Source organism: Protopterus annectens, chromosome 12.part0 (genome assembly GCF_019279795.1).
Source record: "Protopterus annectens isolate FY-2018-M chromosome 12.part0, PAN1.0, whole genome shotgun sequence".
NCBI lineage: Eukaryota > Metazoa > Chordata > Ceratodontiformes > Protopteridae > Protopterus > Protopterus annectens.
In genome coordinates this window covers 218,777,602-218,795,396 of record NC_056746.1, presented here as the reverse complement: position 1 = coordinate 218,795,396, position 17,795 = coordinate 218,777,602, and the positions used below count along the sequence as shown (strand labels likewise).

At 43.0% G+C, this 17,795-nt stretch overlaps 1 protein-coding gene across 2 annotated transcripts in view; it reads right to left on the bottom strand.

Moving 5' to 3' along the window:
• LOC122816466 overlaps positions 1-16,345 on the bottom strand; it is a 332,177-nt gene extending 315,832 nt beyond the window's left edge. For both annotated transcript variants that reach the window (XM_044089279.1, XM_044089278.1), the window contains exon 1: positions 16,153-16,345. The gene's annotated coding sequence lies outside the window, so the exon portion shown is untranslated. The remainder of the gene's footprint in view (positions 1-16,152) is intronic.
• Between the last annotated feature and the right edge of the window lie 1,450 nt (positions 16,346-17,795).

Here is a 17,795-nt window from a genome sequence, read left to right as displayed (position 1 = left end):
CTCCTTATAACCTCAAAGGCAGACTGCCCCCACTCCAAAGACTCACCGGATAGGACAAAAAAGCTGAATGGAGCTAAAGGCATCCCCGGAGCTGGCAACAGAATATCCAATTCCGAGGTAGGAGCAGAACTCACCCGTGTCAAAGACCCGAGAGGCAGAGTCGGATCCGGAGAGATCCAAGGTGGCTCTGAGGATCCGACTGGAGAGTGTCGGCTCCTAAAGGCTTCTTGCTCTGAATGGAGGGAAATGCTCAGGGCGAATGTCTGCTCCAAGGTAAGAGATAGACCTGGAACAGACATGACCTGGAGATCAGAATCTTCCTGCTCCAAAACTGAAGGATGGACCGCAGTGATTCCTGCTCCAAAACTGAAGGATGGACTGCAGAAGGAACAGAGGTCTAATCTGAATCCTTTAGCCTCTGATCCAACAGAAGTTTGACCAGGGCAGGAGTCTTCAGCAGCCTCTGCACAACCCTATCCAAGTCTTCATCAGATAAGCTCCTGGTTGACTTAGTAGAAAGAGATGGTGATCTGGGCTTAGTAAGTAATGGTGATGGGAGTCATGAAGTCACGGTTTCAAGTGAAGGTGATAGTCTCCGACGTGGAGTATGCATTGGCACAGAAGATGTTGGAGCCATGGGTTCTGTCAGCTCCGATGTAGTCTTGGATCCAGTGGTGCCTGTCTACTCCAAGGATGCTGGAGGAGTAGAGAGTCGAGGAGTTCTGGGTCTTGGCTTCGAAGACTCTTTTGGAGCCGAAGATGCCTTCTTGGAAGTCTTGTCTGGGGATTTTGAAGACTCTGAAGAAATAACCTCTGAGAAGAGTGTTTTTAGCAATACTCGAGGAGATCTCTCTGATTAAATCCATGAGATATGGAACAATTTTCTTGTAAATGAAGAGCCCTCACGCAATAAACACCGAGAATCGATAAGGGCATCTTCTTTCTGCATTTTTCACATTTTTTGAAACCTGTTTACCCTCTGTTTTCTGAGACAATCATTAACACACACACACAGGTAATGAGTAAAAAGGAGATAGAAAGGGAAGAAAATTGTCATCTAACTTAAATGGATGATTAGAGGAGGGAAAGAAAGGGAAAAAAAGTTGTCCTCTAACTAAAACAGATGATTAGACAAGGAAAGGAGTAGTTGAGAGAAACATGCTCTAACTAAAATGGAGGGTAGAAATGACCCTCTAACTTAAACGGGTCTATAGATTAAATGTGGTAGGGTAGACTCACACTATAACTAAGATAACAATAACAACAAGATTATTAGTAAGCAATTTGCTATACTTAGCCCAGAGCTTAGCTAAATGGAACCTCTTCGCTGTGTGGCAAACGAGGTTTGGGGTTATAGAACAGGTGCATTATGGGTAGGGAATATGCCCACAAGCTTGGCTAAGGATCTCGAGCTTATGTAAAGGCCGAGACGGATCCGACTCATCAGTGAGAATAAAGACGAGATTGACAACACATTATCACTCTTGACAGTTTAACATCACTGACAAAGTTTATGAAAAATGACAGAACTGTTTGTACTACTAACTACTGGCAATAAGTTGTATAGCCTGCAAAATAAAATAAACTACAATACTAGCATTCCAAAAGTAATTCTCCAATAAACCTGCCTGTTTTGTCAATTAAAATGAATTAAATGGTACTGGCCTGCTTCTATATGCTATTGTAACATTTCCTGCTCCTAAGCTGCAAATTAAATTGTTCAAAGCAGAAGGAAGTAACTCCGCTACAAACTAAATTTTAGAAAACCATAGCTTACTGCCATTGATCTCAATGGTTAAGCTCTTCATACAACACCAAGTAATTTCTTAGCATCTTCAGATTGCACACAATGCTCACAACCCACTCACCAGAGCTGTTGCTTAAATACCGGAAGGACCACAGAAAAGCAGAACACTGCATCGGCAATGACAGAAGCTGAGGTGAAACAAATATATAAATGCATACATGCACACGTACAACTAAAATAAGTTGTCAATGTAATATGCAAGTTCTGGGTCACCCTGGGGTCAAACAGCTACATCCAAGGCACTCAAAAAATAAACACTACCAGCAATGCAGCTATTCCAAACACAACATTACAAAAAAATACATTTCCCAACTACTTAGAGGCCAGTTAAGTACAGGATCCAAGACTGCATGGAATCAAGGTGGGAAAATCATTTCAGACAAATCGGGTAAACAAATTAATATGTAACTGTAGGGGCTACAGCTGCAAACCATCTTAATTTTAGAAAGACGTGACACAGCACCACATAAAAGGTTAACAGGCAAATCAGCTAATTGTGGAACACCTCCCAAGATGGTGGTCTGTGCTATAAAATGGATGAGCAACAAGACATGAAGGATAATAAACAAATCTAAGTGACAAACAGAAATTTAGAGGTGGTGTGTCACATGAATAACACTGGGACTAGTTTAGTAAGCAAGATGGAAAACTTTCCCTCTTTAGAGGGTGAAACAAATATCAGTAAAACATATGATATATATAAGGTGGGTCAGATAGTGAGAGGAGGCTTTGCAAAGTCAGAAAATGTATGGCAGGTTAGACAATGCAGAAAATATGGCTGGATAATAACATACATAGGGGGAAGCATGCAGAATAAGAAATGAGATAGTAATAACAAATATGGAAACTGAGCATGGCATAATAAAACAAGAGAGAGAAGGGGGGGGGACTCCTTTACAAAAAAATAAGGAGGGAAACTGAGCATGGCATAATAAAACGAGAGAGAGAGGGGGGGTGGGGAGACTCCTTTACAAAAAAATAAGTTATGTTCTTACCATAGCGTTCCATGTGAGTTGTTCATCTCGCCTTTATTCTTACATGTGGGTTCAGAGCCGAGCCTTCGGCCCCGAGTCGGCCGATTTACTAGCAACAATAAAAGGTAACTTAGAAGTACTCCAGCCAGAGTAAGAATCTCATCAAAGACTACCAGACCCAAAGTCTACTCATTCTTCAAGATCCTGGAGGGGGATGGTGGGAATGTAAGAATAAAGGCGAGATGAACAACTCACATGGAATGTTATGTTAAGAACATAACTTCTTTATATGAAGTTGTTCAATCTTGCCGTTTATTCTTACACATGGGTAGCTTCCCAAGCACCCTAATCCTGGGTGGCTCACGGGAGTATATTCCTGAGGACAGTGGAACCAAAGGAAGCCCTGTCCCTGGAGGCCTTGTCCACTTTGTAATGAGTGATAAAGGTATGAGGCTTAGACCAAGTGGCAGCTGCACATATAGTATCCAAAGGTAAACGAGCTGTATAAGCTGAAGATGTGGAGACAGCTCTAGTTGAATGGGCCTTCACACCATACTCTAGTGTTTGGTTGGCTGAAGAGTAGATAAATTTAATGCAGTCAGTTAACCATTTGGGAAGGGTAACTTTATAAACTGATAATCCTTTCTTGGTGTCCAAGTAAGATACAAAAAGTTGGTCAGATCTTAGAAATTCCTTTGTCCTGTCCAAACAGTATCTCAATTGTCTGTGGACATCAAGTTTATGCAACATGTATTCCAACTGACTAGAATGATTATGGAAAAAAGTTGGAAGCTCAATAGTTTGGATCAGATTGGTCTCGGAGCACACTTTTGGCAAGAATGAAGGATTACTCCTCAGTGAAACCCTGTCCGGATGAAAGACCAAATACGGTGGTTTGACAGATACCCTGCGTGCTGAGGTAATGGCCACTAAGAAAATAGTCTTCCAGGAAAAGAACTTGAATTGACAGGATGATGCAGGCTCAAAAGGAGGAAGAATAATGCAGGACAGTACAAAATTAAGATTCCGGGGAGTAAAGGGCTGTCTAACAGGAGGCCTGAGATGAATGGTGCCCTTAAGGAAGGCCCAACATAATTTGTGCGACATTAAGTTAGAACCCAGCACTCCAAGATGAAAATTTGAGATGGCAGCCGCAGCACCTTGAAAAAGCTTAGAGAGAGAAACTCCAGAATACTAGCAATAGGAGCCACATGGGGAAAAACTTCCATTTACTAGCATATAAAATTTTCTGGTAGAAGCTTTATGGAAAGATACAAGAATGTGTTGTACCTTCGTAGAAAAATCATGTTACCTGGCTAGGAAGGGAATTGGAGCAGCCAAGCTATCAGTCTGAGGGAAAGAAGGGAGGGGTGGAGGGTCTCTGACGAATGTGTCAGAAGGTCTGGAACTGGGTCCAGGATCCAAGTTTCCTCCAGTTGGTACAGTCAGAGAAAGGGGAACCAAATCTGACGAGGCCAAAGTGGAGCGATTAAGATTACTGTCCTGCAGAGGACTTTGGTTTTCTGTAAGAACTTGGAAATCAGGGGAATAGGAGGAAAGGCATACAGAAGTCATGGGGGCCAATCGTGTACCAGTGAGTCCCTTGGGCTGTCCCCCAGTGGGGGATTTAGGGCAAAGTAGCTTCTGAATTTGGCAGTCATAGGGGATGCAAACAGGTCGCAGCAAGACTGGCCCCACCGGTGGAAAATCATGTCCACAACTTCGTTTTTGAGAGACCACTAGTGAGGTAATGGAATGACCCTGCTCAATTTGTCTGCTATTATGTTGGATTTCCCCGGGATATGCACTGCTATCAGAAAGCACCCAGTGGACACAGCCCACTGCCAAATTCTCAAGGCCTCTCGACACAGGAGGTAAAACCCAGTTCCTCCTTGTTTGTTGATGTACCAGACTACCGACATGTTTTCTGTCTGTATGGCAATCGTCTCTAGATGCAGAGAGTCGTGAAAGTGCTGCAATGCCAAAGCACCGCTCTCAGCTCCAGGACATTGATGTGCAACTGTGACTCTGTCTCCGACCAGGTACCTTGGGCAGTTGTTGTTTGTCTTTCGGATTTTCCTGGTCAGGGGTTGCCACAGCGGAACTCTGGTCTGTTAATGATTGGCAGTAGATTTTCACGAATGCCGAGGTGCCAGCTCGACGTCCAACCTTCAAGGAAGACACGCCCATTTATGCATGTCTTTTGAACGCCCACCCAACCATGGGGAGGACATGCAGACTCCACACAGAAAGCACTCCCCGCACTCCAGCCGAGAATCGAACAGGAGAACCTCTTGCTGTGAGGCAACAATTCTACCGCTGCACCACCGTGGAGTCTTGGGCAGTACTTCCCTGAAATAGCCCCCCACCCTATTAGGGAAGCGTCCGTTGTCACCGTGGCAGACGGCAGGGGGGAGAACAAATGGACGACCCATCGTAAGTTGTTGACTGGTCAACCACCAATGAAGATCCTTCTTGCAAGAGTCCATAATCATGACTAAGGACAACATGGGAAGTTGTTGGTATGACCACTGGGTGAATAGTAACCACTGAAGAATCCTCATGTGCATCCATCCCAGAGGAACTGCTATAAGCATAGCTGCCATGGTGCGTAGGAGTTTTAGAACTTCATGGGCCGGTACTTTTTTTCCTCTGCAGAATGTCTGAGACCTGAGTTTGTAAAGAGGTTATTCTGTCCAGGGGTAATCTTATTGTTGTGGTGGTAGTGTCTAGTTCTGCTCTGATAAAGGTGATATGCTGCGACGGTGACAATGCAGATTTTTCAAAATTGATAGTGATGCCTAGCTGAGAGCAGAGATTGAGTGTGTGATCCCTGGACAGAATTAGTTGATGCCTGGAAGTGGTGGTAAGAAGCCAGTCATCCAGATATGGAAACACTCGGAATCCTAGACGTCTCAAGTGAGCCATGACCGCTGCCATGCATTTGGTAAACACTCTGGGGGGCTGTTGTGCATCCAAAGGGTAGTGCTTGGAATTGGTAGTGACTGGCTCCCAGTCGGAAATGCAGATGATCACTGGATGGCCTGGCCATTTTTATGTGGTAGTACGCATCCATGAGATCTATGGAGAACATCCAATCGCCCACCCCAAGGAATGGAAGGATAGACTGAAGCGTGACAGTCTCCTTTTTTACAAATGTGTTGAGACTGCTGAGATCAGCCTTCAGTTCCTCATCTTCTTTGGAACTAAAAAGAATCTGGAGTAAGTTCCGGATCCTAACTGGTCTGCTGGGACTGGCTGGATGACTCTTTTCCTGCAGCCTCTGGATTTCCATGGCTGCTTGATCCCTGAGACTGGGTGGAACATCTGGGATTTTTGTGCCGACAGGTGGGCTTCGTAGAAATGGAATGATGTATCCTCTGGTAACTATGCTTTGTAGTACCCAAGAATCTGTTGCAAGTCCTAGCCAGGCATCTGGATACAAAGCCAAGCGACCCCAGACTGCCTCCAGAGCAGGACAGTCGGTCCTCCTCTCAGGAGCGCTGGTAGGGCTTGCTAAGGAACTGCTCCCCGTCACCCTGGTTCTGCAGACCCCCCTCTGCCTCCAGGGCGGCGTCTTCTGTTATTGCCCCCTCCTCTGCCCCTGGAGGGAGGTTCACTACGTGTGTTCTGGAAAGCTCCTTGGGACTTTCGGAACCACATTTTCTCACCTTTCTGCCCTTTGGGCTATGGTCTAGTAGGGGTGGAAAAACGGACTCCTACGGCATTTAGAGTCTTTCCCTCCTGCTCACACCTAGTGAGAGTCTCCTTGACTTTGGGCCCAAACATGGAAGAGCCATCAAATGGGGTGTTGACAAAGGAAGACTTGAAGGCTTCCGCAAAGGAGCATAAGCACATCCAGGATCGTCTCTGCTGAGCTATCGATGAACCTACTTGCTCTGCTCGATCCATCGGCTGCATAAGAAATGAGCCGCATGGACGAGTTCACAATGGAATTAAGGGTGTTAAACTGTGCTGTCACCTTCTCAGAGACAACTTCATCTGTGTTGCCTTTCAGAGTATCTCCAACTTCTTAGAGAGCTCATTGAAGATGGGTGAAATGGGTTAAATAGTTAAGCCATCTCATGGCAAATGTCGCAGAACTAAAGATGCGTTTCCCATATCTGTCCATCATCCTAGAGTCTCTATTAGGAGGATGGGCAGAGGAAGAGGTTTCTGACATCTCTTTCTTGGTGGCCACCACCACCATGGCATCAATGGGGACTCCCTTAGTGAGAAACGTCTTGTCTTGTGGGAGGCGATAAATTTATTAGGCCTCTGAGGGACCAGTTCCATAGAATCAGGAGACTCCCACACCCTTCGAGTGACCAAATCCAATCAGTTTGAAGGGCGGAGTAACCCAGGAGGTCTAAGGTTGAGACCCAAAGGCCTTCAAGAGCACTGACTCATCCTCAGTAGGGCTAACGGATTGCCAGTCACCCCTCTGCTTTAGGACTTCCAGGATACCCGCAAAGGAGATATCCTCCAAGGGGGACCGAGGGGACCCTTCCGATTCCTCTAAGTTGGTGTCTGATGTCAACGATTCCCAAGGGGAATCTATATGCCTCCGATTGCACAATCTCTTTCTGGGAATCTCATCAGTGGGGCATCTGGTGAAGTCTCAGTAGAGCAGGGATCACCCAATGGGGGTACCGGAGGCTCTGGGTCTCGACACTTGACAGGAACCTGTGATGTAGAGACAGAACTTGGCACTTTAGGGGAGGAAGATGATGGACCTGACAATATATGTGCGTCTTAGACAACATAACCCTCCTCATGGCATCGAAGGCACCGCTGCTTCGACTCTAGGAAGCCGCCGGTTCAGAGGAAGATGGCAACCTCCCGGGCTCCGAACCAGAGGACAGAGCAGAGCTTATCTGCAGCGAAGCCTCGAGAGTAAGGGTCGGAACCGACGCATCGGTTCGACTCCCCCCCCCCCCGGAGCCGACGAGAGAGAGAGAGAGAGAGAGAGAGAGAGAGAGAGAGAGAGTCGGCTCAGAGACTCTTCCAACAGAACGAAAGAAGTCAGGGTTGATGGAGCCGAAGGTCCTCCTCTGGCTTCAAAGGCCCTGCTCGGCTCGGAGGAGGAGTAGTCACAGCCAGTGGGACAGTCTCAGGCTTCGAACCCAGTTGGGACGAAGCCGATAGTAATTTAGCCAATGCATGGTTCTCTAAAAGCCTCTGCACCACCCGGTCCACATCGAGATCGGAAAGGGTTCTGGACGAATAGGTCGAAGGGACTGAAGATGCCACAAATCGAAGGGTTGGAGACTTCAAAGTTTCAGAGACCGGTACCAGGACCGGGGACCAGCTCAGAGGCATCGAGATCGGAAAGGGTTCTCGACTAATGGGTCGAAGGGACCAAAGATGCCACAGATCGAAGGGTTGGAGACTTCAAAGTTTCGGAGACCGGTACCAGGACCAGGGACCAGCTCCGAGGCATCTGTTCAGTGCACGGCTCAGAGGAGTGCGGATCCGGTGACCGCGCCCTCACAGAAGGACTAGGGGACGATGACTTGGGTTCCGAGGAAACCTTTGGGGACTTCGATCCCTTCCAGGACTTGGAGGTCTGGTCAGCCTTATCCAGGGAGTCTTGAAAGTCAAGCTTCAACAAGTCTCTTTCTACCAACTTCCTTTGCCATTCTAATAAGACCCTACTGCTGAAGGAGTTGCAGAAAGAGCAATCTTCTGGAGGTGTACAGGCCCCAAACAATAAACACAATTAATGTGTCCATCAGTAATGGCCAACTTCTGCCCACAATTGCACTTCTTGAAGCCAGACCTTTGCTTTTCCTTCTGATCCGCCAGGTTATACATCAGAGCCCTGATCAACTTCAATTACAACAGGTGCAGAAAAACAAACCGTAATCCGCACAAACCATTCAAAGATATAAAATCCCTGTACAACCAGGGATAAGAAAAACTCTTTTTATATATATATATATATATATATATATATATATATATATATATATATATATAAATATAAATAAAACAAACAAGGATAGTGCACACACACACTAAAAACTAAGTTGAATTTCAGAGGGATAGGGTAGCAATCCCAAGGTGACAGATCCCTGTACAACTAGGTATAATCTACAAGGAAAGAACAGTAATTTTAAATGCAAACTCTAGTAACATAGAAAAAAACAGCCAAAGGCCCAGAGCAAACAGCTCTGCAAATAATGCGGAGTTATACAATAACGAAAATAGAGGCTAACTGCCTAAAAAGCCTATAAAAGGATGTACACTAACCAATTATCAAAATTTTTAAGATAAACACTTCCACAAAATGTAAAAAGATAAAGAAATAAGTTCTACTGGCCCAAGCTCTCCGTAGACCTTGCGATCAGTTGAAGCAGCAAACTAGATCTGGGATAGGGCAGAGAGCATCATGGGATAGGGGCCTGGCCTCGAGCTATTCTGTGATCTTTAGCTTGTAAAGCGGCCGACTCGAACCCACATGTAAGAATAAATGGCAAGATTAAACAACTTCACATTAAATAAGTAAGTATGTGGGTATGTAAGTTACTCTTCATGTACAAAGACAAGTAGAGAGAACACATCTGGAATACTGTACACATATCTGAAGACCACATCCTAAACAAAGACATGGAAAGAATGGAGGCTCTGCAAAGAAGGCAAACATAAAAATGTACTTGATATAACCAAAAAAGAAAGTAAGGCACAAATGGAATGTAGTACATACTACTAACAAAGTTTTCCTATGTTGTTCTCTTAAGTTGTATACTTTTTTCTGCATAACTTATTTCCAAGGATTCTTGATACTGCAGGAATTCTGTAAAATATTTGTTACTGCACTTGAGCTCAAAACCAGTCCGTTTTACATTAAGAGGGTTCTTTTGCACTCTGGTGAGAGTAGAGATGAATTCAACCCATCCAAGTTGGAAACTGCTTTTGGGAAGTTTATTGTGTTATCTGATTGACTTGAAGGACTAACTGTGTAAAAGTCTTTCATCCTGCTGGTACAAAATCCTTAGGTTTGCACTTCTCCGTGCCTTTTATATAGGCAAACCTGTTCAGTTTAAAATCCTCTATAGAAAACTCTCGCCATAATCCCCCACTGTTCACAGCTGGTCAAAAGGCTGCCAGTATGTGCAGAGGGCAGTACCACTCCAGGTCTTCTAACCAGAGCTGCACAAGGTTTGGCAACTTTTGCCACAAGTCTGGAGAGATTCTGTGGAAATCCAAACCATCTACTGCTAAAATAAAATAAAATAAAGTAAGTACCTTGCGAGTTTCCTTTGCACTTTGCTGACTGTATTTAATCATTTTACTGCCTCATTTTTGCTGATTTTTACTGTACTTTTCTGCACTTTAAAAAAGTTGTTCTGTTGATTTAAGTAGCTAGTACACAGCATAGACTAGGTTTAGAGCTGCTGAATCTACCTGTTGTGTTACACTTGAGCTCTAGTCCAGCCATCTTAAATTTGGAGGGCTCTGCCTACACCCTTGTGACAAAAGTGTGTAGTCTGAGCCTCATCCAAGTTGGAGATTACTGGAGGAAAGCATATTGTGTGCTTTCCCATTCTGGCAGTTTAGCTTAAAAAAAAGTGTTTAACTTTCCTGTATTTAAGCCTCGCGTTTGTGTGTAGTTGCGCACTGCACAATGGTGTTCAGTGGTGCCTTGTATAGATGCAAATGCCTTGAAAGACAATTTTCTCCTAAACATCTGTTAGTGAACCTTCCCAAGCTTCCACGTTTCATTGTGTGAAACTCAGATGCACATTGAGAAGAGCTGCCATAGTCTTCACCTCTAGCCTTCAACAGAATAAGCTCCTTTGTTCCTAGAGCAAAATCGGGTCAAACTAGCCCATTCCCCAATAGTTGTTTGCCTTTCGGCTTTTTCCCGGTAAGGGGTAGCCACAGCGGAACTCCGGTCCGCTAATGATTGGCAGTAGATTTTTTACGAAATGCCGAGGTGCCAGCTCGATGCCCAACCTTCAACGAAGGCACGTCCATTTACGCACGCATGTCTTTCGAAAGCTACCCAACCGTGGGGAGGACATTCCACTCCCCAATAGTAGATACAGTAAAAACTTACCATAATGGATGGTCGTTTCCAACCATCTCTCCGGCCAACCTGATTGACATGGACATCCTAAGGCAATGTAGTAATTGCCTCATGTATACTGACAACAACTTACTCCTGAAACAAACAAATGCAATATGTGAGAGACTAACTACATTATGAATTTGGAATCACTTCTCTCAAATAACAATAAACAAGTTGTCAGTACACACATACCACCTCTCACACAAAACAAGGTCACAACACATAAACCCACAAACACAGAGGTACTCAATAGAAACCTACCAAAAGATCAGAAACCTCTCAAGCGCACTCCACTTGCACACTGTGAAGCAAATAGAATCCACTGCACACGCACACGTGCCCACACACACACGCTTGTGCATGTACGCGCACAGACACACACTGTCGCACACAGACACGTGCGCGCACACAGACACACCTCAAAACTAAATGTCCTTGTCATAGGCTTCTCCATAGGGAGACACAGAGATGTCGCCCTCACCAGGCTGGAGAAGGAGAAGGTCACAGTCAGCTGCCTGTCAGGTGCCAGGATCCGTCAAATCACACATGCACTCAAGTCACTACACAACAGTTACCGTTACGACTCTGTCCCAGTACATGCTGGGGTGAATAACTTGAGATGGACCTCTCGGGACTATATGAACAGAGCCATGACTGAATTCTCAGATTGTGTCCCAGGCAGATATGTCCCTAGCCCTAAGCAGCAATCTACCTTCAGTCTGGATGATGCCACAATACAGACAAAAAATGATCGACTTCAACAATTGGCTCACCTTCTGGTGTCAGTCCAGAGGGATCCAGTATCTGTCAGCCTGGGAAAACATGGCTGACAGACCATCCTGCTTTGCCAGAGATGGTCTTCACCTGTCTCCTCTAGGCTTTCAGATAATGCCAAAGGCGCTTGCCTCCTCCATAGTGCCATTTTTAGGCAAAGTCAAAGCAACAAAATTTCCAATGTAAAAACATCTACTCAAGATTATGCTGCTTAATGCTAGGAGCCCAAACAGGAAACTGCACTCCCTGGAAGCTCTACTCACCTTGGAAGATGCTGACATCTGGGCAGCCACTGACACATGGTTCAAGGCCGCAGAGAGCACCCTGGCTATGCAAGGCTACAATGCCTTCCACACATTCAGACTAAACAATGAGTGGGAAAAAAAATAAAGGTGGAGGTGTAGTATGCAGTTTGAGACTGGTTAGTATAACTCTCTTGAACTATTCCAGGTCCAACTAACTATAGGTAAATCACCTGACAGCATCACTGCTACCTACAGGTCCCCCACCATGATCCAAGAGAAGCACACTACCTACCTGGACTTACTAGAGTTACTCACTATACTGCAAAACACTTTGGTCATTGGACATTTAATCTATCCTTCCATCGATTTGGGCAATATACATGAGCACAAAAATGCTCTCCCTGAGGTTCCTGGATTTTGTCAATACAAGTGCCCTGGAACAGCTAGTCTGCATTTTGGGAATGGGCTCAAATGTCTGTGACATAGTGCTCACCTACATGGGGGGGGGTCACTGCACTACCCCCTGTGTGTTGCCTGCCTTGTAAGGTCAGACCATAAATTTGTCTTGTTGGAAGTAACAATCAGACTGGACACTCCCAAAGGAGCAAAAAAAAATGAAAAAATTCTCAAAAGCAAACTGCAGCCTACTACGTGTTGGTATAAAAAGTTTCAAACCCCCCTGCTAACACAGCCAGCAATGACTCCTATGCAGAGGAGTACACAAATGGCCTGTATAACCACCTAACAACTACACAGTCTCAGCTGTACCTGACCAGATTAAAACCAGATCCTCTCAAAAAAACAGGCTACCCTGGTGGACTTCAAGTGTAAACAGGTTATATAACAAAAGGAAGAAACTGATGTCCAATAATAAGAGGGAACTTAATCAGCAGAGGAATACCCTCCACACTTTGAAAAAAAAATTATATATCTTGTAAAGTCACCTAAAGCTAGTTACAAAGCTAAATTAGCATTCCCTAGCCAAGGATAATCATAATGCATTCTTTAGCTACATCCAAAATCTAAAAGGGAATGTCCAACCATGTGCTGAACTTATACTGGACGATACCTCTCATACTGAACCTGAGGAAATTGCCAATCTGCTAGCTTACAGATTTGGTGCAAACTTCACCCCCCCCACCCCATCCCCTCCAGCCATACTCCAAAGCAAACATGACACCAGTCCTCTACCTAGTATCTCCAAAGAACAGGTCATACAAGCACTCTCCAAGGCCAAAAACATGGCCTCTATGGGACCAGATAACATCCCAGGCTGCTTATTAAACAATATAAAACAAGACCTACAGGAACCACTTGGCACTCTCTTTAACCTCAGCCTGAGCACTTGCTTTGTTTCAGCAGAGTGAAGAACAGCAACAGTAATCCCCTTGCACATAGGGGGTCCATCAACTGACTGTCTGCAAGGCCATGGAAAGATTCATCATGGACTTTATCAACAAGGACTCCAAATGTGAATAATTGTCACACACACACACACACACACACACACACACACACACACACACACACACACTTCCTCCTACAAACAAGTGTCATTGTCATAGGCAGTAGAAGTTACTGACTTCTTTGCTCAACTCCCAATATGATAAAATCCTACCACATCTTGACTTGCACCTGCTACAGAAGAAATACCCCACAGCTGCCACAGGGAAGAAGCTCCCCCCCATATGTTAGGATACTCTCTGAGACAGATAAGCAGGCTGGTTTAACTACACATTGCTAATCCAACACACAAGTGGTTCAAAAACTTTCTAAAAGGCTGCAATCAAAGTGGAAATACTCCTACTCTACTTTCACCTCTATCACTTCTGGAGTCCCTCAGGCTTCCATCCTTGGGTCCCCTACCGTTTAACATCTTTATCAGTGATATGCATAAAATAGCTGAACCAGGATCCATTGTACAATATACGGATGACTTCACGCTGGTAAGCTTTTCACACTTTCTTGCACAGCTCCAAGAACAAACCCAAACAGTCTTGACAAAACTACAAACTTGGCTCACTGAATCTCAGCTAATACTCAATTCCCCAAAATCAAATTTTTGCAACTTTACACTCGTTCACATCAGTCAGCTATTTCTGCAAATAGCAATCCTTTCCTCAAGTAAGTCAAAAAAGCTACTTGACATGTTCATAGATCAAAAACTCACTTTTGATCCCCACATTAACTCTGCCGTAGACAAAAAAAACAACCAAAAACCAGGATGCTATATAAAGTTCAACCTTACTTCACTCCACAAGCTCAACAGATTATTGCTCAGGCTTTTCTACTGCCAAGCCTACTTTATGCCATCTGTGTTAACAAATCAACATAAAACATCCCTAACTAAATTAGAAAGATGTTACAAGATTGTTAAATTTGCCTCATCTCTACCTAATAAAGTAAATCAGTGTACCGCCCTTCAACAAAATCAGTGGCTATAACTTCAAAACTATGCAAGTTATGTCCAACTAAATACACATAATATCCTAGACAATCCAGGTAAATGTCCTGCTGTTAGTAATATCACCACTAAATATATTCTAAAGAGAGAACTCCTATCCCTTGATCAGTACTTTACAGATACCGGTACATCCAACAATCACTCAGGTGACTCACTATGTTCAGTTTACACTTCAAAAACTATGGCACTCCATCTCCCCTATAATTAAAAAAAAATCAACTTAAAACATAAAAAAAAAAAAAAAAAAAAAAACTACTTAATCTCTACATAACATTGTACATGCTGTAAACAGTATCCACAACTAGTACAGTGGAACATACCCTGTCATATTACTGGGTTTGTGACTACAGAACTTGTACTGTGCGATCATGTCTTACTATATCTTACAATGGAGCTCCCTCTCCCCAGGATTCTGCTGAAAAGTGGAAATGTGTTCAGTCAGACCATCTCGGTTAACAAGAAAAATACATAAATAAGAAGCAAAACAAATGGAAGCTGTGTGATTTGGAGACTCCATTGACAGACCATTTAATCAAAAGTGTGTAATTTCCCCTGAGTTTGTGCGACTGTGAGCATAAAAAAAGACATAAAACTAGAAGGTTTAGGGCACAAATCCCAAGCACTAGTGGTGGTGATGAGGGGCAGTTTTCCCTCAATTTTGTCCAGGGCTACTATTTTTAAGTTTTTGATTCAGTATTTTCGATTCAACATTTTGTCACATTAACCGGACTCGAGTCTTACACAGCATGAACCAAACTACTATATTTGTTTATTTACATTTCTGTCTGTTGACCAGGTGAGCTCACAAGAGGCATACTTTTATTTCTTAACTGAGTAAGCCCAAGTAACACTGTCTGGTTAAGTGACTTGCTCCAAGTCATACAGTTTGTTAGTGGAAATTGAGGGAATCAAACTTATGACTACAGGATGAAGCTTGGTTAACAGCTTGTAGCATTAATCCTCTGAGCTAAACTGTCAGACTTTCCTGGGAATATATGTGAAACAAGACAGTTAACTCACTTGCTTCAGATCACAGAGTAAACAATTGTATTAAATTATTAAGCATAGTGTCGCTATAGTAAAAAAAACTTAAAACACAGACTAAAGCATAATCAGTTACTGCCTGCTTGTACTACACCAATATGCACATCTTCAGACCAGAGTCAGCAATGGATGTTACAGATACCATCTTACAGTGCCAAATAAAACAAGACACAAGAAGATCAAGTCAGTTTGACTACTACAGCAAGGGAAAAATGTTCATTTCTACTTTAGGAATTACCCATTTATTTCTGCTCCAAATGGCATTTCTCAAAATATTAACTCACAACAACAGCTTTTTAGGTCGGAAACTATGCAAACAAAAAACTGCAGAAGTAAATGAGTTACAAAGCTGCTCAAAAACGTGTAAAGCTATTTTTTCTAATGTTTATTTTGCAAAGCAGTACTCCACTCAGCAGTCACCTAAGAGCAATTCATGAAAACCTGTTCCTTTTAAAACCACCTTTTTGAATAAGAATCACAAAGCTAAAAACAAATATGTGAAAGCATAGCCATCAAGGTCTTGGCAATGTTTGCACAAAGAGGTGTGTTATCAAGATGCACACACCACACATGTACACAGCCTCATTTTCATTAATCTCAGCTAACATCATTTAAGTACTGCTTGTCATTTACAAAAGCATATTTCACCATCATCTTCTGTCAAAAATACAAAATATGCTTTAAAAACTACACCAGACAGAAATCCAGGAACTGCTTCGAACCTAAATACCCTCCCCCAACAAGAAGTGAAACTTTATTTGACATACCAATCACTCTTTGTCCTGATTCCAGTATTTCCTTTTGGTTCCAAAATGTTTCCTTCAGCTACATCAGAAAGGAATAAAATAATAAAGACACAGATTTCCAGCTCTAAAACAACTTGCTTCCTCTCTGTGTATGCAATTCCCTGAGCACATCCTGTATTCTTTGTTCAGTTAGTAGTGACTGGGAGAAAAGGCTGATGGGAAGAGGTTGTCAGGGGGTGGTACTAAAACAATGTAGTAACTGAATGAGTGCTAGAGATTAACTGCTGACTGCCTGTGAGTTGCAGCTTTTCAGGATTCTCAAGTTTAACATTGGTCTAATCAAATGTAGTGGAACTGTAAATATAGTTAGTGCTATTTTGTAGGAGAATTATATTTTAACTGTATGCCAAACAAACAGACGTGCTTTCAGTTCTGTGCATGTGATGGTTCACAGCATGTCACAGTCACAGCCTGTAACTGTAGTGATGATTTCAAACACAGCATAACTCTCTTCTTGTTGAACTCACCAAATGTGTACTGAACACCTCTGTGGAAAATGCATGCTATCACTATACCATAGAGTTAGACTCAGTAGTTTTTTCACACCCTGTGTACTTCTGTTTTTTTTTTTTTTTTTTAAAGGGGGCAGAGTGAAAATAACTGATTGCCTTTTATTATGATTATTGGCCATTAGTGCTAAGGATTAAGGCTCTGAACTGTCAGCGAGCTCCTTCCTGTAATTAAAGGGTACTGTGTTTGACTCTTTCCACCTTCATTTGCTTTCTGTATGACTGAGCAAGTCATTTAACCAGACAGTGCTCCCAAATTGCCCCCAAAAAGGGACGTGTCCAGTGAGCTTACTCTCTTAAATGTATTAATTAATGGATGAATTAATTAATCCATTAAATAATAAAAAAATAGCACGATACAGTGGCAGTAGTCAGTGTACAATACTCACACATTCTGAACTGAGTCTTGTAGGAATAACAGGGTGATCATACAATCCACTAAACGGAGTATTTGTTAAAAAGGAGTGGTGTGCATCTTCAAAGCACCCAAATGACAATTTATATCACAAGAGATCTAACTTTGCAGCCAAATGGTAAAACAGAAAAGGAGAAAGATGGCCCTCATCATAGGAAGGGTATTGTCCACCCATCACTCCCTCTGCCATGGCATCTGTCTTATACTCACTGTCACTGTTTTTCAGCTCTGTAAGAGAGGAAATTCATTCCTAAAGACATTGCAAGATGGTTGTACACTGTTAGACTCCAAACTAATCAGCTAGGTTAATATGACAATTTAATGACAATTTAATTATACCTCCTCAGTGCATTTTGAATCAGTCAAATGAGAAAGCTGATGACACAAATGATTGATTTCGAAAAAAAAAAATGTTTTGCCCTCCTGCACTTACTTCTGACATTCAGCATTCTTGAAGTTAATAGTACATCTATAAATAATATAACAAGTCATCATTTAGGGTCCAAGAACATAAGACTCTATAAAGCCTTTACATAAGAATGAGCTAATAAAAAGGTTTACTGTATTTCAGACCAGGAGGCTGATTTTTTAAAGGCTGGTATTCTTGTTTTAAGTATAAAGGGGAAACCTACAGGACATATGTAACTGAATGCCTCCGTTATTTTTTAAATATGGATCTG